General features: G+C 41.5%; 1 protein-coding gene and 1 pseudogene across 2 annotated transcripts in view; one reads left to right on the plus strand and one right to left on the minus strand.

The window, feature by feature from the left end:
* Positions 1-25,108, minus strand: part of THSD4 (thrombospondin type 1 domain containing 4) — a 584,405-nt gene that overhangs the window by 116,709 nt on the left and 442,588 nt on the right. The window lies entirely within an intron of this gene.
* LOC103003005 (40S ribosomal protein S13-like) lies at positions 14,979-15,394 on the plus strand (annotated as a pseudogene).

Raw genomic sequence — 25,108 nt, forward strand, 5'->3', positions numbered from 1 at the left:
GGAGGATTTCTAGCTTAGGATATGAGATGGGATGGTAGCATCCTGAACTGAAACCCGGAAGTCTGACACTAAAGCATCCCACTGTTTTTCTTGTCCCTTTAGTATAGGACTTATGTTACCACAGAGGAAAATGGAGGAACATCACAAGACCCCTACGCCAACACTGCTGAAGCCATTTCCTAACCCTTGGTTAATTGGAACCAAGTGGCCAAGAAGGAATGACTTCTCAGCCTCAGGGCTGCTTCCCCTCCTGGTCTGTCTCTCCCTCTTTCCCTTTACCCTGAAGCCTCAGAGGCTCAGCCGACTTTTCTTTTTAGTATCTCCAAGACACAGTCTACCCCTTTAGGATTCCTCCTCTCTCACAGCCTTGCTGTGAGATGTAACTGGGTCTCCCTGACCCTTCCCAGCACAGGGCTTCTTCATTTCAAGGTTCTTCTAACCACTAAGGAAGAAAAAAGAGCAAACACAAGAGCTTAAGCTGGTCATTTGTCCTTCTTGGTCTTTCCTTTCTGACTCCCATTATTAATGAAATGGCGATGTTCTAAGGTCCGTGTTCTTCTTCTTAGTCCTTTGATGGAGGTCATGAAATAGTCCCTCTTTTCAAAGTTCTCTCTTTCTCAACACTGAGTGTATACTAGAATCACCCGGGGGCCTTTTAAAGCCATTGATGCCTGGGTCTTTCCCCCAAGACTCTGACTTGGTCTGGCACGGTGCCTGGCCATGGTCATTTGTTGAAGTGTCTCAGGTGACTCACTACTCTGGGTCCCATAAACGCTGCCTCTTAGAAGGATCCCTTTCCAAGTCCATCCAAAGCAGCAGTTCTCAAATGGGGGTTGGGGGGAGGATTTTTCTTTCCTCAGGGAACATTTAGAAATGTCTGGAGACATTTTTGATTGTACGATTGGTGGAGGCAGGGGGAATGTGCTACTGACACCTGGTGGGAAGAGGCCAGGGATGCTGCTAGACATCCTACAATGCACAGGACAGCCCCACAGACATAATTATTGGTCCAAAATGTGAATAGTGCCACTGTTGAGAAACCCCTCTCTAACGGAACTAGAGACACACACTGGTGCATTCAAACACCCTCGCACCTGTGAGGGGCTCCCCCGGGGGCTGTGAGAGGCCCTATTTGGAAGGACTCAGTCTTTGTGAGCGGCTCCTTCTTTCCTGGACAGCCTGCCTGTTATTACTGTTCTGGAAACGTTACAGCGAAGGTTGTTTCTGCCATATCCTTGTGGACGTTGTGCCTGAGAAGGTGGGGAGAAACCCTGCTCTGTCTTCAGGGGAGGAAACTGCACTTTGTATCCTATTCACAGTCATGCTCAGAGCGCTCACACCTCTTTAATTACAGGAAGAAAATTCTCAAGGAAAGCATGACAAGAACACTGAAATTGGGGGTAAAATATAAACAAATGTTTTGGCTGAGGTACCGCCCATTTTGTAATCACAAAGTGTGTTTTCAGAGTGGACTGAGCTCTGCCTGGAATGGCTCGAATTAAAGATCAAAGGAGACAGAACAGAGCTCTGTGCCAATTTCACATCTCCCCGCCCCTCCCTGGAAAATCCATGTGGTCATCCATTCCCCTAAGAAGTGCTTGTCTGAAGCACTAGTTAAGCAAGCATTGATTAAAGGAGGGTTTTTTTTTTTTTTTTGTCTGTTTGTTTTCTTTTTTATTGGGGGAATTTTAGAACGTGGTGAGATAGGAACAACTTTTAAGAAAAAAAAGAAAGTGCTCGAGAGCCAGCTTACATGGACATAAGCTTGATGCTTGGAAACTGTTTCCCTTTTTATTGAGTGATTTCAACTTGAGGCAGAAGAAGGAAAGCCGGCTAAGAGGGATGAGGGCCCCTCTCGGAGCACACAGCGGGCATGACCATGAGGGCTGGCGGACGTGAAGGAGCCCCCGTGGGTCCCAGAACCAGCCATCGCCAGTCACAGCGGGCTGGCTATCCTGGGAACCAGAGGAACCAAGCTCCTGTGAGCTGGGGCTGCAATCCATGTATCTCGAATGAGGAACATGTACAGAAAGGCTGCTTGAGCAGCTGCCTACAGGATGGATTTTTTTAAAAAATTTATTTATTTATTATTTATGGCTGTGTTGGGTCTTCGTTTCTGTGCGAGGGCTTTCTCTAGTTGCGGCAAGTGGGGGCCACTCCTCATCGCGGTGCGCGGGCCTCTCATTATCGCGGCCTCTCTCATTGCGGAACACAGGCTCCAGACGTGCAGGCTCAGTAGTTGTGGCTCACGGGCCTAGCTGCTCCGCGGCATATGGGATCTTCCCAGACCAGGGCTCGAACCCGTGTCCCCTGCATTGGCAGGCAGATTCTCAACCACTGCGCCACCAGGGAAGCCCCAGGATGGATTTTATTGGGGATGGGGACAGGGCACATAAATAAACAAAGAGAAACTTCCAGGGAGGCTGATGCAACAGTCTAGGCGTGGGATGTGGGGTGGCGTGATGCCCGATGAGGAAAAGGCAAGCCTATGAATCTCACAAAGGAGTAACTGGGAAGCCCTGAGCATCTTCTTATGGATCATATCCTCTAGAGCTGAGCTTCTCAAACTGTCCTCACACACAAGAAATGATGGTACAACGAGGGAGGTGATAAGAGTTAAGAAGAAGTGAAAACATGGACATGTGATGGGGAGTGCTGGGGACATGCGATGGGAGGATGCTTTCACTTAGATCAGGGAGTGTGACAGTAGCGTGTCCTGAACGACAGGTGTCATCCTTTGAGGACTATGGAGGGAGCACAGAGGCAGAGGGACATCCAGGGAAGGCCTTCAGGTCCCTCGCACCCTCTGTCTCGAAGCAGGACCTGTAACACTTCCAGCTCGTTCAACAGTGCTTGATGTGACGTGTTCAGGTCTCCTCGCCTGTCTGGCCGCTCTCCCTGGATGAGGCCCCGTTTGTCACAGTTCCCGCTGAGACAGGGCCCGGAGATCTGAAGCCAGTTGTCCAGCTGCAGGCTGACTGGACAGAGAGAGCTGGTGTAGGGCACTTCTATTCATGCAGATGGAGCCTCCATTAGTTTTCTGGCAGTTCCACAACATTGTTTATTCATATCGAGCCAGCCTGGTGACAGACTGGACATAGAGGCTGACAGAGCGAGAAAAGTCAGGGTATTTCAAGGGTTTGGGCCAGGAAAACTGTAAGTTAGACACGTAACCCAACCCCATGACAACTGTTTTGGTTTAGGCTCACTCCACCGGATTATAAAAGTGACTTGTTTATCTTTCCATCTCAAGTGCCTAGAACAGTCTCCAGGTCTCTGTGGGCATACCTTGGAGATATAGTGGGATTAGTTCACAACCATGGAAATAAAGTAAATATCACAATAAAGCGAGTCACACTAATTTTTTGGTTTCCCAGCGCATATAAAAGTTACATTTACACTGTACTGTAGTCTATTAAGTGTGCAATAGCATTATGTTTTTAAAAAAAATACGTGATTGGGGCTTCCCTGGTGGCGCAGTGGTTGAGAATCTGCCTGCTAATGCAGGGGACACGGGTTCGAGCCCTGGTCTGGGAAGATCCCACATGCCGCGGAGCAGCTGGGCCCGTGAGCCACAACTACTGAGCCTGCGCGTCTGGAGCCTGTGCCCCGCAACGGGAGGGGCCGCGATAGTGAAAGGCCCGCGCACCGCGATGAAGAGCGGTCCCCGCACCGCGATGAAGAGTGGCCCCCACTTGCCGTAACCAGAGAAAGCCCTCACACGAACCGAAGACCCAACACAGCCAAAAATAAAATAAGTAAAAATAAATAAATAAAGTAGCTATAAAATTAAAAAAAAAAAAAAATACGTGATTGCTAAAAAATGCAAATCATCACCTGACAACACAGGGTTACCACAACCTTCAATTTGTAAAATAAATAAATAAACAAGCAAACAAGCAATATGTGCAAAGCAAAATAAAGCAAAGTGCAATAAAACGAGGTCTGCCTGTATTGAGAGTATAGATGATCCTGATGTCCTTGATTATAAATGAATTTGATGACTATAATTCTCAGATGAGAAAACTGAGAAAAAGAGATGTCCTCTGATGTCCATGCACATTTGGGATGTCTCTACTTTGACTCACAGCCACTGCTTGTCCTACTGAGGCATCAGACAGGCTTCCCTGGGAAACAAGAATGGGGCTGGCAGTGAGAGAAATAGGGTTAATCATCCGGTGGTTCAACTAATATTTATGGGGTGCCCACAGAGACCTGGAGACTGTTCTAGGCACTTGAGATGGAAAGATAAACAAGTCACTTTTATAATCCGGTGGAGTGAGCCTAAACCAAAACAGTTATCATGGGGTTGGGTTACGTGTCTAACTTACAGTTTTCCTGGCCCAAACCCCTGAAATACCCTGACTTTTCTCGTTCTGTCAGCCTCTATGTCCAGTCTGTCACCAGGCTGGCTCGATATGAATAAACAATGTTGTGGAACTGCCAGAAAACTAATGGAGGCTGCATCTGCATGAATAGAAGTGTCCTAAACCAGCTCTCTCTGTCCAGTCAGCCTGCAGCTGGACAACTGGCTTCAGATCTCCAGGCCCTGTCTCAGCGGGAACTGTGACAAACGGGGCCTCATCCAGGGAGAGCGGCCAGACAGGCGAGGAGACCTGAACACGTCACATCAAGCGCTGTTGAACGAGCTGGAAGTGTTACAGGTCCTGCTTCAAGACAGAGGGTGCGAGGGACCTGAAGGCCTTCCCCGGATGTCCCTCTGCCTCTGTGCTCCCTCCATAGTCCTCAAGGGATGACACCTGTCGTTCAGGACACGCTATTGTCACCCTCCCTGATCTAAGTGAAAGCATCCTCCCATCGCATGTCCCCAGCACTCCCCATCGCATGTCCATGTTTTCACTTCTTCTTAACTCTTATCACCTCCCTCGTTGTACCATCATTTCTTGTGTGTGAGGACAGTTTGAGAAGCTCAGCTCTAGAGGATATGATCCATAAGAAGACGCTCAGGGCTTCCCAGTTACTCCTTTGTGATATTCATAGACTTGCCTTTTCCTCATCCGGGCACCACACCACCCCACATCCCACACAGCCTCCCTGGAAGTTTCTCTTTGTTTATTTATGTCCCCTGTCCCCATCCCCAATAAAATCCATCCTGTAGGCAGCTGCTCAAGCAGCCTTTCTGTACACGTTCCTCATTCGAGATATGTCGATTGCAGCCTCAGCTCACAGGAGTTTGGTTCCTCTGGTTCCCAGGATAGCCAGCCCGCTGTGACTGGCGATGGCTGGTTCTGGGACCCACGGGGACTCCTTCACGTCCGCCAGCCCTCATGGTCATTGATATAGTAATAAAGAATCTTCTTATGCTTCACCTTCCTCCCCCAGAGCACTGGGCCTAGATGATTTTGTAAGTTCTATCAGATGTTCCAGAAACAGATAATCCCCACTTTACAAGTTGTTCCTGAGTACAGAAAAAGAAGGAAAGCTTCCCATTTTATTTAATGACATTAGAATAGCTTTGATTCCAAAGCTGGATAAGAACAGTGAAAGAAAAGAAAACAATAAGCCAATGTTCCCTACTTTAACATGCCACAATCTTGAATTAAATGTTAGCTAATGTAATCCAGTAGTGTATTAAAATGGTAATAATTATATTGAAGTGATTTTATCTCAGAATGTAAGGATGGTACAATCTGAGAAATATATCAATGTAATTCATTCCATCATTGGTACTAAAGAATAAAAATCATATGGGCATCTCAAAAGATGTTATTTAAATAAAGCATTTGTTAAAGTCCAATTCGTATTTAAGATAAAGCATTCCTAGAAAAACTTAGAAGTAGAAGGGTGCTTCCTAAACCTGAAAATGGTAATCTACCAAAACCGACCTGCAGAAAACATCACTCTCAAAGGAGAAAAGTAAGACATATTCCTTTTAGGGTCTGGGAGAAGACAGAGATGCCCAAATTACTGCTGCTCTTTCCTTATGGATGTCCTGGCCAGTGCAGTAACACAGAGAAAGGAAATAAGAAATATAAAGACTGGAAAAGATGAGACAAGACTGCCTTTGTCTGCAGATGGTATGTTTATCTACATAGAAAACCCAAGAAAATCCAAACACTCTTAGAATTAGTCACAGGGTACTGTGAGGTTGCACGATACAAGATACTATGTCAAGGTCAATTGTACTTCTCTACAACCAACAATGAACCACCAAAAAAAGAATATAAAATAACATACTCTTCACAATAGCATCTAAGATGATGAATTATTTAGGAATTAAGTTCAAAGACAAATAAAAGATCTTTATGGAAAATGTATAAAAATCCTCTTAAAGGATAAAAAAGAAGATCTAAGTAGGTGGAAATATGTGACACAATTATGGATGGAAAAACCACATTTGACTTACGCATTTCCAGTCCTGCAGAGTCCTCTAGACCTCCTCCAGGGAGTTCTCCCTGACTCCCAGGGGGAGGGCTTAGGGACCACCTGTTTGTGCTCTCCCAGTTCCTGTGCCTCTCTGTGTTTGTGATCTATTATCTGTCAGTCTCAGCCCGCTCCCTCAGGCTGTGAGCTCCTGAAGGCAGAGGTTGAATCTTCCTGTCTTTGCACTGCTGACATTTGCACAGTGCTTGGAATATAGTAACTACTCAACTAAGGTTTATTGCGTGAATAAATAAAAGACAGATCCCTGCTTATATGCTCCCGCTTATCTGCTATCCCTCAAGATAAACACAAGGATCATCTTCATTTAAGAGCAATGGATAAGAAAATAAAAATAAACAGGAGGAACTTAAAAAAGATCTATGAATCTTAGAGATTTTTCATAATCCCTATCCTTCCTTTCTAGTTCCCAATTCTGTCCTGTGTTCTCTTGCTCTTTTGAGTGCAGAGTTTTTTTGTTTTTTTAATTTATTTATTTATTTATTTTTGGCTGTGTTGGGTCTTCGTTTCTGTGCGAGGACTTTCTCCATTTGCGGCAAGTGGGGGCCACTCTTCATCGCGGTGCGCGGGCCTCTCACTGTCGCGGCCTCTCTTGTTGCGGAGCACAGGCTCCAGACGCGCAGGCTCAGTAATTGTGGCTCACGGGCCCAGTTGCTCCGCGGCATGTGGGATCTTCCCAGACCAGGGCTCGAACCCGTGTCCCCTGCATTGGCAGGCAGATTCTCAACCACTGCGCCACCAGGGAAGCCCGAGTGCAGAGTTTTTCAACTTCTTTCTTTCTTCTAGATGGTACTCCCCATTTCCTCTAAGAAGATCTTTCTTTCTGAGATTCAGCCTTTTGGAGAGCCCCAACATATCCAATTGGTGACATCATCCTCAAAGACTCCCAAAGAATAGACTGATTTATCAAAGGCCTCCACTGGCTCACCGGAAAGGGGTTCTTGAACGCTGGTGAATCTTAGAGGCTGTTACAAAATAAGTATTCCTGGATCCCACTCCAGCCACCAGGAATCAGATTCTCTGGGAGGTGAAGTCCAGGTATGTATGTATTTTGTGTGTTTGTGCCTTATATTTGTCAAGATCAGCTGTGGTATAATGGAGTGTCCCCTGGGTGACTTTGGCCCAAGACATTATTCACACAGCTCCTCTCTGCAGGCAAGCCTGGCAGGGTCTTTTTGATGGACGTGAAGGATGACTTCATGACACCATATGATTTGGATTCCCGGCCAGTGATGACAGTTCATGCCCTTTCTTTAGCCTGAAGCAAGAAATCCATACTAGACTTCCACTTGAAAAAGGCATCATAAAAAGAGGGCAGGGCTTCCCTGGTGGCGCAGTGGTGGAGAGTCTGCCTGCCAATGCAGGGGACGCGGGTTCGAGCCCTGGTCTGGGAAGATCCCACATGCCGCGGAGCAACTGGGCCCGTGAGCCACAACTACTGAGCCTGCGCGTCTGGAGCCTGTGCTGCGCAACAATAGAGGCCACGAGAGTGAGAGGCCCGCGCACCGCGATGAAGAGTGGCCCCCACTCGCCACAACTAGAGAAAGCCCTTGCACAGAAATGAAGACCCAACACAGCTAAAAATAAATAAATAAATAAATAAATAAATAAATAATTAAAAAAAAATAAGGGAATTCCTTTAAAAAAAAAAAAAAAGAGGGCAGGTGTGAAAACAGTATTGGATTTACACATTAACACCAAATGGGTCCAAAACACAGTGTTTCAATTAAGCCACACACCAAATGCCTTCCATATTGATTATTTTCATCAAGAACTAAAGCTACCACTCTATAGCAAAGAAATGCACTGATAGATTTGTTGGGTGTCTCCTCCCCACCAAAATAGTACTTTGAAAGGAAAGTATTCCCCCCAAATGTGACTTAAGGTGTTTATATTAAAGAGTAGATAGTTTTAAAAATAGAAGTATGTTCTTATATTTTGTTGTAGTGGATGCTGTAGTATGTTGTCCAGATTCCCTTCAGGACTGAGGACACAGCTGAGTCCCTCCCCAGGACCTGTCTTCAGGAGAAGGAAGCTGCTTTGTTCAAAGGTTACCCTCCCTTCCTGGGGGCAGCCAGCATCCACTGATTGCTTGATGGAGGGGTACAAAGGCCTGGCCTCCTTGCCTTTATTGGGACAACTCTGAAGGGCCATTCCAGCTCCAGAACTCCCTATAAGATCAGTTGAGGTCTCTGTTGAATCTGCCCATTCCTGCATCCCTCACCTTTCATGGGATATTGTTCCCAAGCACTCTCCCTGATAAACCTTCTGCACACAGATCTCAAGGTCTATTTCCTGGGGAATCCAACCTATGACATCTGTTTGGTTCATGTTACAACTTGATTTTCTGGTTAGATTTTAAACTCTTATGATAAAATATTTGGTCTTAACTACTTTAAGATGCTATAATATCAAGTACAGTGCTAAGCAAAATATATATTGGCTATTTTTCATTTCTACCTTTCAAATACTTCTAACGTTTCTCTTTTATAACATGGGTTCAGGTGTCAGATGACTTAGGCTGAGATCTTCACTCTACCAATTAGGGGAAATCATTTAACTTTTCTAAATCTCAGTTTCTTCATCTGCAAAATGGGATTAATAACAGTACTTATAACGTTGTTGTGATGATGATTAAATGATATACTCTATGTAAAGCACTTAGCACTATGCCTGGCACATAATAAGCATTCAACTAATGGTTTTGTTGTTATGAATGGCATAACACTGGCACGACTCCGGTGACCTTAGTTATTATTACTTTAATCATCACTTTACTCCTTGATTGTTATAATAGAAACTGGTCTTCCTGCCTCTTAGTTTTCCTTCACCTTACTCCTTCCCTCCAATTTTATCCAATGCCACTGAATTATTTTCTTTTAATGTTGCTTTCATTATATCACTTCTCCACTCAAAATTCTTCAGGGACTCCTGATTACCACGACCTTTAAAAAGTGGCTCTTCCGTAGTCATCCAACCATTTTTCCAATGGAGAAAACTCTTCTTTATTGTCTTTGAACCATCAGTCTGAATTATTTTCCCTTTTTTTTTTTTTAAATCAATCCAAACCCTGCCCAGATCAAAGTGGATCCCATCAATTAAACTTCCTCTCTATCTAAGTCAATAGCTACCCCTGTCCTGAGTCTAGCATCCTCCCACGTTTCTAATACTGTATAGTCAAAGGCAGCCTTAAAGTTCTACGTTTTCCTCCGATTTCATAAATGAGTCTAAAAATCTCCCTTGATAAGCTTGTCATCAGGACAGACTACAAAGGTTGCTATTCTGAGCATCTCCATCAGTCCTTAGGCGCTTTTCACATCATTAAAATTTACAAAAGGATAGTACTAAAAAATAGAGTGGACATCTCAAAAAAGAAAAAAAGGTTTAAAAAAAAAGTGACTCCCACCCACAAATAACACACAAGACCAAATGCTGAGCCACGATGAGGTAATGAGACATATGGAATTTGTCTAAAAGAAGTCAAGTGGCTTCCAGATTTGGAGGTTTGATGCCTCCAACTTATTTTTACTGGTAGAGATTCCAGTTTATGAGTAATATTTGGGACATGGTATCAACAGTCGGCAGTTCACAAACTCTTTAAAAAGTCTGTCTCCCAGCAGAAAAGGTTTAATTAAGCTTGACAGAAACTATCTAGCAGCTTTCATAAGTAATTGCTATTACCCAAAATAGGACCAACTCATAAACTGCATGATTTCAGAAATGATGAATCAATAAAAATGTTTACAGAAACAGGATTTTGATTAATTCCTTCAGACTAACAAATTCATGGCACATGTGATAAATTGAGATTTCTACTGTCAATTAGGGAAACCCAGAAATCAAACCCAGCCCTCAAATATGGCTCTTTGGATAACTGATCCCAGATTTTGGCGTTGGAACCACTTTCTAAGCAGCTCCTCCAAGATCAACCGCACCACAGCTCTGGGCTTTGTTCCTGCTATAGTCAGGTTCAAAATTGCTTCAGTTCTCATGAATTCATGCTAAGAGCTACAGTGAAACTGACTATGACAACATGCATTGTAATTATTATGCAGCCTTGGTAAATCAAGAAACAAGTCATCCATAAGTAATAATCGCTTCCCTTTATGCATATAAGCTCAACAGCAACCAAAATCATTAGCAGTTATAATAAAGTAATATTTCCTCTATTCCTAGGGTAAGAATTAACATGGAAGTTCCATTTATCTAGAGCACAAGTAAAAAATATTTTTTATTATACAGCACTGTGCTCATAGCAATTAACTCTTGAGTTTCTACAAGGATCCAAAGAACCTTTGAAGCCATCAACAAATATGAAATTATTTTCCTGCAGTTTCAGTGTCCAAACATATTTATTTGAAGATAATCAATGTGTGACAGCTATAGGAACACTCAGCTGTTCAGAATATCAGTAATTTAACACTTCAATGGAAATTTACATGTAATTATTTAATAGATACAATGTTACTATGTCATTCCCATAAACCATCTTCTATTTTTTCCAAAATGCTCTATACTTAATGAGTGCACAAAATAACCAAATAAGTGAAACAAAGTTAGTGTGTCAGAGCATCTCTGGGCCGAAAGGGACCTTCAGGGACACCCAAACCAATCCCTCCCCTGGGACAATTGTCCGTACAGCTTCTGGGTTGTTTTTATGTTAAAAATCTCCATTAAGTTACAAGAATTGTACATTCTCATTTTCACTCAGTATTTTGACAGTAATTTTCCACCTTCTTGTAGAAACTCTTGATAAAATAGTACTTATTATCCAGTACTTCTCCTGTATTTAACACTGTATTTCACAGCAATCTAAATTACCAGCAGTTGTAATTTTTTGGATGTTAAAATGTGAAAAAAAATGTGCATTTTACAATTGAAAACACATGGTCATTTTAGTGTGCAATCATACATGCAAAAAACAAGAGGTCATGAACATGCAGAATTCTGAAGCAAAGGAATCCAGAAATCATTTCATCTAACATCCTACATCCCCGTTTCTTTTTTTTTTTTTTTTTCATCCCCGTTTTTAAAGACCAAGAGATTCAGAGCTAGGAAGTTATTTGCTCAAGATGACATAATAGCGGGGTAGCTGATGGGGAGAATGGAAAATAGGTTGGACTCCCAGCCTGAAACTGACCTGCTGGTTGTTAACCTTTTCAACCCTCACCCCAGTAACAGTGGTCACTAGGGCAGTGAGTCCAGGCTGGAGGGATGACATGGGATATATACACAGCCATTTTAAATTTTTTTTAGAAAAATGCATTTACTTTAATAAAATTTTTTAAAATAAAATGCAGTGGCACAAATCACCACAAAGTTATTTAAGTGATTATATCCATAGGCTGCTCTTGTAATTATATGCTAAAAATTTATGACTGTTCTCATTAACAGCATTTTCCCTCCTAATTAGAGCAATATCAAGAGCTTCTGAGAACGTGTAATGTTTCCTAAAGTACTACAAAAAGTATCACAAACACAGTTTGTGCAACATTCATTTACATAACCTTTATCCACCCAAGGTTTCACTTCAAGCTTATGCAAGGTTATACACAGAATTCAAAAATCTAATTGTGTTATTTGATACCACAATTATCAGTAGGGTTGCTTCACAATGAGCTAATCCTGATGCCCTCCTGATGACAAATTATCTTGCGAGAAGATGACCTCTGTTTGGTAAAGGGCATATGGATGGTTACAATCCCCTAGGCAAGACCTTGCTATGCCAATCTGACCAAAGCTGGACCAATATTTTTTCCATGTTGATGCGTTACATGCAAATCATATCTTCATAGGTAATGTGCAGCATTTACATGTCTCTCCTTGTGTCTTGCATCAGGAATAAGGAAGAGGAAGCTACAACTATGCTTTCAAATACCTACAATATGTCGGGCACTGTATGAAACATTGTACATTACTTATCTCACTCAGTTCTTTTTTATTTATTTATTTATTTAATTGTTTGGGGCTGCATTGGGTCTTCATTGCTGCACGTGGGCTTTCTCTAGTTGCGGTGAGCAGGGGCTACTCTTTGTTGTGGTGCACGGGCTTCTCATTGCGGTGGCTTCTCTTGCTGCAGAGCACAGACTCTAGGCGTGCGGGCTTCAGTAGTTGTGGCACGCGGGCTCAATAGTTGTGGCTTGTGGACTCTAGAACACAGGCTCAGTAGTTGTGGCGCAGGGGCTTTGCTGCTCCATGGCATGTGGGATCCTCCCAGACCAGGGCTCGAACCCGTGTCCCCTGCATTGGCAGGTGGATTCTTAAACACCGCGCCACCAGGGAATTCCTCACTCAGTTCTTAGCCATCCCAGAAGGTAGGTCTTACTAACCTCATGTTTTGGATGAGAAAATAGAAGATCAGAGATGTTAAGTAACTTTTCCAAGGGCTCACCAGGGGTATCATGGCAGAGCTGCCATCCAGAGCTCCACTTGTCTGATCCCAAACACTGCACTGGTTCCTCCATGCCTCCCTCTCAGGACTCTCAAAGGCCTTTAATCACAGCATCAATGCAACGGACAGCGCATTGTATATTTTTCTTCAAACTGCCTTCTGGGACTGCAGATGATTTTCTAAAGAGCTGCATGTAATTCCAGTCTTATAGGCTGGTCACCCTTGACAGAGAAGATGTTGACTAGATACTGGCTGAACAGAAGTGATATTAAGTAACATTGAAAGAACTTCAAACCTTGGTCAGGATTTCCTATCAGGTGTTACCTGAATTAGTTGGAAAAATGAATTGCTACTGTCAATCAGACCTCCCTCCACCTGTAGATATTTATTTCCATTTATTAAATAAAGTTCTATGTGGAACAGAGAGCAAGCTGTGCCATCCACCTATAGGTCCTGTTTGGGTGTATGCATTTGAATATAATGAACAGAGAGAAGAGGAACTTGAGCCACAAAGGAATAGAATGAACAGCAGCAGTGGAAATTTCGATTTATAGTATCACCAGGTGGGATTAAAAGTTTGTGCCAGGCAAGAAGAATGTGACCAGGAAGTTAAGTCATTAAACAACAAGCTTTTATGGAGTCTTAAGAACAGGCTGATGAAAGAGAAAGAATGAATTAGTTTGAACACAACTTGCCGGTACTTCTGTCTTCCAGAAGATTGGGTCCTCAGCTTGTTTTACCAGATGCCAACTATCCTTGCTTTGCTGGGTTTGGAGAGAAACCCTCCTGGGTGCTAGATAGTGCATCCACTCTTTTTGTTTAAATCCTGGTTTGGGCTTTATGTTTAATTTGTAAAATGTATAAAGATGCATGTGTGAAACCTTTGAAAACTGTAAATCACTATAGGATGTAAAGAATTGTTCATTCAATTAAAAAAATCAAAAAAATGTGTAAAGATGCAGAAAGGCATAGAAAATAATACCAAGTACTCAGTAAATTAATTTTTTGTTAAATTTGCTTTAGATATTTTCTTTCTTAGGGAAACACAACATTACTGATCATGTTGAGGAGGCTTTGGTATCCCTCCCTACTTCCATCCTCTCCCCAGAGGCCGTCTCTGAAGCTGGGGTACATCCATGCTCTTATAGTGTCTGTTTTGTGTTTTTAATTCAAATATTTGCATAATGGTAATGTATCTTTAGTAATTTGTTTTCTTCACTCTGTGTTCTTGAGAGCTAGCCATATGGACACATGTGCATCTGGTTTATTCATTTTAACTGCTGTTAAGAGGGCACATGTGGAAGAGTTGCCCTGAAGTATATACCTAGAAGTGGAATTGCTTGCTTTTATGGTGTGTGCGCTTTCAGTTTTACTAGGAAGTGCCTCTGTTTTTAAGTTTCAGGTATCAATACACACCGTTTCTACATCTAAGTAAGACAACCTCCAACAGTACTAGGCTAAGAGAGTCTTATGAAAATTTAAGTGAGGTTAAATAGGCATCATAATTTTCTTCAAAAGACTACTTTGGGTACTTCCTTGGTTTTAGAGCTTTCCATGACTGAATGTACTCCCAAGCTTTGGGCTACGACCAGAGATGGAAAATAAGAACGCTTGTTGTTCAGAGGTGTGTGCTGATTGTTTGGGGTCTGTGGACATCAGCTCATGCCTGCCGGGTAGGAACTGGTAAATGGCTCCTTTGAGGACAAAGATAAACAGAAATAAAGAAATGCCAGAGCTAACTGGAAAATTGTTTTCATAATTCAATTTTGTTTTACATAACCTTGCTCCCCAAATGTTAGCAATTTAGCTCAAAGAGCTGTTACTGTTATTAAATAGTTACTAAATGTTGCAAAGAGACAGCTCAGCAAAACTCATGAACCGAGAAACCATTTTATGACCATTGTTTCACCTCTGGGGGTGGCTCGCTGCATTTTGTTCCAGGTCCCTAGGGCCCAGAGGTAATAACATCTGTATTTTTAAGACCAGCTTTGTACCACACCTGCATATCAATTCCCCTTTTTGACTTCTGCCTCTAAACCAAAGCCAAATGTTTGGCTACAGATTGGGTTTCCAGGGTTCGGCTGAGTATTAAATGCAGCAGCCCCAAGACTTCAGTGGTCCCACAAAAATTTTCTTAAGTGATATTAATTGAGTCCTGGGAAAGTTTAAAAACTATAAACTTGGTCGCATGCATGCTCCCGGGAAGGGCCTGTCCCAGTCGGCTCTGCCCTACCACCACAGTGTCCCCACCTGGCTGAAGCTGACGTCTGACAACGTGAAGGAGCAGATATAGAAACTGGCCAAGAAGGGCCTGACCCCCTCGCAAATCGGTGTGATCCTGAGAGACTCACATGGTGTTGCACAAGTATGTTTTGTGACAGGCAATAAAATCTAGAGAATTCTTAAGTCCAAAGGACTTGCTCCTGATCTTCCTGAGGATCTCTATCATTTAATTAAGAAGCTGTTGCTGTTCAAAAGCATCTCGAGATAAACAGAAAGGACAAAGATGCTAAATTCCGTCTGATTCTGATTGAGAGCCGTATTCACCAGTTGGCTCGATATTACCAGACCAAAGGAGTCCTCCCCCCAAATTGGAAATAGTCTTAAAAGTGGCTAACTGTCATAAACCAAGAGATAAATTTACTGTAATATGGCAAACATCTCCAAGAGTGATGAACAAGTAAAACAAGGTAACAGCAAGATCCTTTGTAAACCCCAGGGTCTTCAGGCTCCTGCAGTGCTCTCCCAGCAGCTCCAGAGCAGCTCTGGTTTTCTGGTATTTAAAGGACCCACTTCTACAAAAACCACACTCACAGAAAGATAGACAAGATGAAAAGGCAGAGGGCTACGTACCCGTTGAAGGAACAAGATAAAACCCCAGAAAAACAACTAAATGAAGTGGAGATAGGCAACCTTCCACAAAAAGAATTCAAAATGATAGTGAAGATGATCCGGGACATCGGAAAAAGAATGGAGGCAAAGACTGAGAAGATGCAAGAAATGTTTAACAAAGATAATGGAGGCAAAGACTGAGAAGATGCAAGAAATGTTTAACAAAGATCTAGAAGAATTAAAGAACAAACAATAGAGATAACTGAAATGACAAATACACTTGAAGGAATCAATAGCAGAAAAACTGAGGCAGAAGAATGGATAAGTGACCTGGAAGACAGAATGGTGGAATTCACTGCTGCGGAACAGAATAAAGAAAAAAGAATGAAAAGAAATGAAGACAGCCTAAGAGACGTCTGGGACAACATTAAACGCAACAACAGGGCTTCCCTGGTGGCGCAGTGGTTGAGAATCTGCCTGCCAATGCAGGGGACACGGGTTCGAGCCCTGGTCTGGGAAGATCCCACATGCCGCGGAGCAACTGGGCCCGTGAGCCACAACTACTGAGCCTGAGCGTCTGGAGCCTCTGCTCCGCAACAAGAGAGGCCGCGATAGTGAGAGGCCCGCGCACTGCGATGAAGAGTGGCCCCCACTCGCCGCAACTGGAGAAAGCCCTCACACAGAAACGAAGACCCGACACAGCCAAAAATAAACATAATAAATAAATAATAAATAAAAAAATTTAAAACAAAACAAAACAAAACAAAAAAAAACCGCAACAACAGTCACATTATAGGGGTCCCAGAAGGAGAAGAGAGAGAGAAAGGACCCGAGAAAATATTTGAAGAGATTATAGTCAAAAACTTCCCTAACGTGGGAAAAGAAATAGCCACCCAAGTCCAGGAAACACAGAGAGTCCCATACAGGATAAACCCAAGGAGAAACATGCTGAGACACATGGTAATCAAATTGGCAAAAATTAAAGACAAAGAAAAATTATTGAAAGCAGCAAGGGAAAAATGACAAATAACATACAAGGGAACTCCCATAAGGTTGACAGCTGATTTCTCAGCAGAAACCCTACAAGCTAGAAGGGAGTGGCATGATATACTTAAAGTGATGAAAGGGAAGAACCTACAACCAAGATTACTCTACCCAGCAAGGATCTCATTCAGATTCCATGGAGAAATCAAAAGCTTTACAGACAAGCAAAAGCTAAGAGAATTCAGCACCAACAAACCAGCTCTAGAACAAACGCTAAAGGAACTTCTCTAAGTGGGAAACACAAGAGAAGAAAAGGACCTACAAAAACAAACCCTAAACAATTAAGAAAATGGTAATAGGAACATACATATCGATAATTACCTTAAACGTGAGTGGATTAAATGCTCCAACCAAAAGACACAGGCTTGCTGAATGGATACAAAAACAAGACCCATCTATATGCTGTCTACAAGAGACCCACTTCAGACCTAGGGACACATAAAGACTGAAAGTGAGGGGATGGAAAAAGATATTCCATGCAAATGGAAATCAAAAGAAAGCTGAAGTAGCTATACTCATATCAGATAAAATAGACTTTAAAATAAAGAATGTTACAAGAGACAAGGAAGGACACTACATAATGATCAAGGGATCAATCCAAGAAGAAGATATAACAATTATAAATATATATGCACCCAACATAGGAGCACCTCAATACATAAGGCAACTCCTAACAGCTATAAAAGAGGAAATTGACAGTAACACAATCATAGTGGGGGACTTTAACACCTCACTTTCACCAATGGACAGATCATCCAAAATGAAAATAAATAAGGAAACAGAAGCTTTAAATGACACAATAGACCAGATAGATTTAATTGATATTTATAGGACATTCCATCCAAGAACACCAGATTACACTTTCTTCTCAAGTGTGCACAGAACATTTTCCAGGATAGATCACATCATGGGTCACAAATCAAGCCTCAGTAAATTTAAGAAAATTGAAATCATATCAAGCATCTTTTCTGACCACAATGCTATGAGATTAGAAATCAATTACAGGGGAAAAAAACGTAAAAAACACAAACACATGGAGGCTAAACAATATGTTACTAAATAACCAAGAGATCACTGAAGAAATAAAAGAGGAAATCAAAAAATACCTAGAGACAAATGACAATGAAAACACTATGATCCAAAAACGTATGGGATGTGGCAAAAGCAGTTAGAAGAGGCAAGTTTATAGCTATACAAACCTACCTCAAGAAACAAGAAAAACCTCAAATAAACAATCTAACCTTACACCTAAAGGAACTAGAGAAAGAAGAACAAACAAAACCCAAAGTTAGCAGAAGGAAAGAAATCATAAAGATCAGAGCAGAAATTAATGAAATAGAAACAAAGAAAATAATAGCAAAGATCAATAAAACCAAAAGCTGGTTCTTTGAGAAGATAAACAAAATTGATAAACCATTAGCCAGACTCATCAAGAAAAAGAGGGAGAGGACTCAAATCAATAAAATCAGAAATGAAAAAGGAGAAGTTACAACAGACACCGCAGAAATACAAAGCATCCTAAGAGACTACTACAAGCAACTCTATGCCAATAAAATGGACAACCTGGAAGAAATGGACAAATTCTTAGAAAGGTATAACCTTCCAAGACTGAACCAGGAAGAAACAGAAAATATGAACAGACCAATCACAAGTAATGAAATTGAAACTGTGATTAAAAATCTTCCAACAAACAAAAGTCCAGGACCAGATGGCTTCACAGGTGAATTTTATCAAACATTTAGAGAAGAGCTAACACCCATCCTTCTCAAACTGTTCCAAAAAATTGCGGAGGAAGGAACACTCCCAAACTCATTCTATGAGGCCACCATCACCGATACCAAAACCAGACAAAGATACTACAAAAAAAAGAAAATTACAGACCAATATCACTAATGAATATAGATGCAAAAAACCTCAACAAAATACTAGCAAACAGAATCCAACAACACATGAAAAGGATCATACACCATGGTCAAGTGGGATTATCCCAGGGATGCAAGGGTTCTTCAATATACGCAAATCAATCAATGTGATACAGCATATTAACAAATTGAAGAATAAAAACCATATGATCATCTCAATAGATGCAGAAAAAGTTTTTGACAAAATTCAACACCCACTTATGATAAAAACTCTCCATAAAGTGGGCATAGAGGGAAGCTACCTCAACATAATAAAGGCCGTATACGACAAACCCACAGCGAACATCATTCTCAATGGTGAAAAACTGAAAGCATTTCCTCTAAGATCAGGAACGAGACAAGGATGTCCACTACTCTCACCACTGGTATTCAACATAGTTTTGGAAGTCCTAGCCATGGCAATCAGAGAAGAAAAAGAAATAAAATGAATACAAATTGGAAAAGAAGAAGTAAAGCTGTCACTGTTTGCAGATGACATGATACTATACATAGAGAATCCTAAAGATGCCACCAGAAAACTACTAGAGCTAATCAACGAATTTGGTAAAGTTGCAGGATACAAATTAATGCACAGAAATCTCTTGCATTCCTATACACTAATGATGAAAAATCTGAAAGAGAAATTAAGGAAACACTCCCATTTACCACTGAAACAAAAAGAATAAAACACCCAGGAATAAGCCTACCTAGGGAGACAAAAGACCTGCATGCAGAAAACTATAAGACACAGATGAAAGAAATTAAGCATGATACCAACAGATGGAGAGATATACCACATTCTTGGACTGGAAGAATCAATATTGTGAAAATGACTATACTACCCAAAGCAATCTACAGATTCAATGCAATCCCTATCAAATTACCAACGGCATTTTTTATGGAACTAGAACAAAAAATCTTAAAATTTGTATGGAGACACAAAAGGCCCCGAATAGCCAAAGCAGTCTTGAGGGAAAAAAAATGGAGCTGGAGGAATCAGACTCCCTGACTTCAGACTATACTACAAAGCTACAGTAATCAGGACAATATGGTACTGGCACAAAAACAGAAACAGAGATCAATGGAACAAGATAGGAAGCCCAGAGATAAACCCACGCACCTATGGTCAACTAATCTATGACAAAGGAGGCAAGGATATACAATGGAGAAAAAGCAGTCTCTTCAATAAGTGGTGCTGGGAAAACTGGACAGCTACATGTAAAAGAATGAAATTAGAACACTCCCTAACACCATACACAAAAATAAACTCAAAATGGATTAGAGACCTAAATGTAAGACCAGACACTATAAAACTCTTAGAGGAAAACATAGGAAGAACACTCTGACATAAATCAGAGCAAGATCTTTTTTGATCCACCTCCTAGAGTAATGGAAATAAAACCAAAAATAAACAAATGGGACCTAATGAAACTTAAAAGCTTTTGCACAGCAAAGGAAACCATAAACAAGAGGAAAAGACAACCCTCAAAATGGGAGAAAATATTTGCAAATGAATCAACAGACAAAGGATTAATCTCCAAAATATATAAACAGCTCATGGAGCTCAATATGAAAAAAACAAACAACCCAATCAAAAAATGGGCAGAAGACCTAAATAGACATTTCTCCAAAGAAGACATACAGATGGCCAAGAAGCACATGAAAAGCTGCTCAACATCACTAATTATTAGAGAAATGCAAATCAAAACTACAATGAGGTATCACCCCACACCAGTCAGAATGGCCATCATCAAAACATCTATAAACAATAAATGCTGGAGAGGGTGTGGAGAAAAAGGAACCCTCTTGCACTGTTGGTGGGAATGTAAATGGATACAGCCACTATGGAGAACAGTATGGAGGTTCCTGATAAAACTAAAAATAGAATTACCATATGACTCAGGAATCCCACTACTGGACATATACCCAGAGAAAATCATATTTCAAAAAGACACATGCACCCCAATGCTCATTGCAGTACTATTTACAATAGCCAGGTCATGGAAGCAACCGAAATGTCCATGGTCAGACGAATGGATAAAGAAGAGGTGGTACATATATACAATGGAATATTACTCAGCCATAAAAGGAACGAAATTGGGTCATTTGTAGAGATGTGGATGGATCTAGAGACTGTCATAGAGAGTGAAGTAAGTCAGAAAGAGAAAAACAAATATCGTATATTAACGCATATATATGGAACCTAGAAAAATGGTACAGATGAATAGGTTTGCAGGGCAGAAACTGAGACACAGATGTAGAGAACAAACGTATGGACACCAAGGGGGGAAAGCGGCTGGAGGGTGGTGGTGTGATGAATTGGGCGATTGGGACTGACATGTATACACTGATGTGTATAAAATGGATGACTAATAAGAACCTGCTGTATAAAAAAATAAAATAAAATAAAATTCAAATATATATATATAAATTTTAGAGGAAAAGAAGATGAAAGGAAATGAAAGGCAGGAAGAAGAAGAAAAGGGGCAGACAATAAGAAATTACTAATAAAAGTAGAAGTGAAACCTAAATGATGGTGGAAAAAATTTAAACTAAAATAATTTAAGAAAAAGACTATAGTCTAATTTTATGTACTTCCATTAATTTATTTCTGCCTTTTATGTGATTTCATTTTAAAAGTAGAAGATTGCTATTAAATGTTCTAAAAACAACTGGAGGAGAGGAATTTGAGATAGGGAATTTGAGGAATTCAAGAACTCTCAGGTTGGAGTTCATGTTAGTTGATTTATCACTAGAAACTTCTGCTGACATTTGCCATGATATCACATGATGTGATGTGAATCAATGTTCTAACTTACAAATTATCTTTTAAAAACTAGAATTAATTATAGATTGGCCACTCCCTGGTGACAGGTAGGAAGTTGCTTTAAACTAATTGCTAAACTCTTTTGAATCCCTATGACAGATACGGGTTACTGTGAGCAGTTGACCTGGAAAATAATGTGAATGGAGACTCCAAGGGGCTTTGCTGCACAGTGGGCCCTCATCTGGAAAGGTTCCTTGTAGGGAGCCAATCCTGTTCATGATTAATTCACCATCATGAATTCTTGGTGTTGAAGACCACCCAGTTCAAACCTCTTGCTCAATGCAGGAATCCCATGTAGACCTTCCCTGAACACGTTATCCAGGCACTTCTGTGGAACATTTGCTCTTTGTGTCTGGGGGCAGCACAGTTCTATTTTCTAGGAAATTCTTCTTTATGGTGGATTAAATACAGGCCCCTTATTACTTCTACCCATTGGTCCCAGTTCTGCCTTTGTAAGTAGAACAAAGGAGATCTACACCTATTTTCCAGAGCTTTGAAGATGGCATTGCTGCCTCTTCCTGCTTACCTCCACCAATATTCTCCAGGTTAAACCACGCCAGCTCTCTCAACTGTACTTATTTGATAGGGACTCTAATGACTGGTCCTGGACACCCTCCCTCTGATAATCTAGAGATTATCAGAGCCCTTCTGAAAGTGAGCTGCTCGGAACAGAACATAATGTGGTCTGACCAGCAATTCAAAGAGAACTATGATTACTCAGGACCCTATATTTCTAGTAATGCAATATATAATTAGATTCGCCTTTAACATCTTTTCATTGCACTAGTGGTTTTTAAAGAAAGTCAGCTCAAATTTCCAGATCATTTCGAGATGAACTGCAGATTTTCAAACCAGCTATTTCCAGATTTTTTTTTTTTTGGAACTACCATCAAGCTTAGATATTTGTAGTTCCCAAATTTTACCCTTCTTCATTTTGAAAATGTAGACATTTGTCTATCTCTAGTCTTGGCACATTTGTATTGTGTGTCTATTCTGGGCCAGCTGCTGTACTGGGAGCTGGGAATGGCAGTGAATGAGACACAATCTCTGCCCTTGCGGAGCCTCTATCCGGTGGGGAGAGTCACGTAAGTGATGAGAAGATTACAATAGCCCAGGAGCAAGTTGCCATGGGAACACACATTCATCCACACTGAAGGAGTATCTCTCCCTGGGGTTCTGGGGTCAATCCACAAACAATTAGGATTGGCCAGAAGCCCAAATTCATCTCAAGAGCTCCACCTCCTCACTTACCCTGGGCTGCAGGTGCCTCTTTACCCTATTTCTCATTTCCCACGTAAAGAGCAATGTCCACCCAGGAAAACACAGAATCCACGTAGGAACAGCCCTTGTTTCTCTTCGCTATTTCATAACATTATTCTTGGGACCCTAAGGAGTAGGCCTGACCCTGCACTCTGTTCCTACTTGATCTAAAGGATGATAATGATGACGAATTGAAGGAGCAGCTTCCGTTTTTGTTGAACATTCACTCAGTATAAAGTACATGTTATGTATATCTCACATATACTCCTTCAGTCCTTTCTAATCCTCATAGCAATCTGATGAGGTATTTTTATCCTCATTTACAGCTGGGAAAACAGGCTCAGTGACATGTCCAGTGTCACATTATTAGGAAATGAGTGCACCCGTCAGTAGCTCAGCAGTGAACTATTGACCGGACACCTGTGGAAATGAGGCTGCTCGCTGGGCCCCAAACCCAGGATTCCTGTACCTTAAATGCATATATTATCCTGACCACTGTTTCTGATGCCTTGCTTACCTACAGGCCAACAAGACATCCAAATGATCTAGAGGCCCTTTTTTCAAGAGTCCTGGTTGATTCCAGCCTTGGCCTTCCTGACCCTGCTTTCCTACGTTTCACTGCTGTGTGTGTTCATCTGGGTGCGTGATCCTCTTCCGCCCATGTGACCAAACTTTTGGAAACCCGGGCTCGTGAGATCTCTAGAGACAGCTTCATGGGTTTCTTTGGAAGTTTCCCTCCTTTCCCTGGTTCTCATTTTCTTTCAATGGTGTTTCTTTCAATGGTAAAGTGAATTGAGTTTAGAGGTTTTGTTTGGTTGTCCAATTTTATTAATTCACTTACCTATCTAGCAACATTTTCATTTATTTTGTCCTCCATCCCTTTGGGAGCCATATTTCTCTTTGGAGTCTCTGACCAGGAGATCCTGTTTATCTTTTCTGAAAATAGAGATCCTGTGCATCATGGAAACCTCGTTTCCATTTTTCCATTTATATTTAAAAGGGAAAAGTGAACAAGGCTGAGGGCAGAAGTAGACAGCTATAAAACACTGGCCCACTGTTTTCATTTGCAAAAGCAAATCTGTACAAGTTGATTTACATCGAAGGTAGTGTAATCTAAGAACCGCTCCAAAGGCCAGTCCTTTCTCGGGTCCTGTTTTTGAATTGAGGGCAGCGGCTTGGTAGGAAGGGTGGCATCTTCTATCCTGAGCTAGTGGAGACTCCTCACACTCAGGTCTCATTTTCTGGTTGTAAAAGCACCCAGCCCAGAGTCAGTCTCAGTAAATGTGAACTGCTGGGGTAGGGGGTTCACCTACACTCACGTGGCGTGCTTCTCCCCCTGCCAGGTCTAGCTTGTTGCCTCTCTCCATTTTAAAAGGAGGATGAAATAGCCCCTGAGTTCCTTGTCTCCAGTTACTGCTCTCTTCAAATATTACATATTCTTCATCTCCACTCAAAGTCTTATCTTTTTTTTGAAATGTTCCACACTGACTCTCACCCACACTAACCTCTCCCTCTCTTCCTATACTTGAAGTATGTCTTCCAACTAAGCATTTCTGATTTAATTAAATATTTTCAGAAACAGTTATTTAAACCTTTCAGATTTATGGCTTTCCTGTCCAGTGAGATGAAGCTTTATGAAAATGGAACGAAATTTCACTCTTCCCCTTCTTTCCAAAAATCCCGTACAAGGTTGAGCCAGGCGGTGAGTAAAATCTCTGATCTAGGCTTATAAAATCATTAACAGCCATGGCCATTCACCCAGAAGGCAGCCACCGGAATTGTAAATAAATAGAGGGCTCTGATAAAACACATACAACTTTTAGATGACAATAACATACATAGGAACCAAGCCAGGGAGCATTTTGAACTAATGTATGAGGATGTTAGAGAGCAGGACAACTTCCCGGCATAAAATAAAATGGATTAAATAAAGTCTGTTTATTTGAGCAGGAAACAGAACAAATAAATATCTTTCACAGACCTGCCCCCGTGCCTCCAAATTTATGACACGGTCACAAATGTCACAGGAGGTCAGGGAGACAGGGAAGTCAAAGATAATCCTGATGTTTTAAATTCAACTGACCTGGGAAATTTATGATTTCATTTAGAGAAACAGAGATATTTGGAGGAAGCAACAGGTTCAGTTTACTTGTTTATTCCCTGCAGTATTCCAAAAGAACCAGAGGTGGGGCAGCAACCTTAGGTGGTTGGAGATAAATGAGTTAAATGGACGGAAGCATTCCGTGCAGAAGACAGAGAGACTGGAAGGGCTGACTTCAAGGGCATGTGAGAACAAGGAGAATTCAGCATCCTATAAGTCAGGAGAATAGGTCCTCAAGAAGACTTTGAGGAGGTGGAAAAAATAAAGCTGTGACAATGCCAAGTGGACATGATAATTAGGCAGTTACCAGTGTCCTCAGGAGTAAAGGTGGCTGAATCCAGACTGGGATG

The sequence above is a fragment of the Balaenoptera acutorostrata genome, chromosome 3 (assembly GCF_949987535.1).
Source record: "Balaenoptera acutorostrata chromosome 3, mBalAcu1.1, whole genome shotgun sequence".
In the NCBI taxonomy this organism is placed as follows: domain Eukaryota; kingdom Metazoa; phylum Chordata; class Mammalia; order Artiodactyla; family Balaenopteridae; genus Balaenoptera; species Balaenoptera acutorostrata.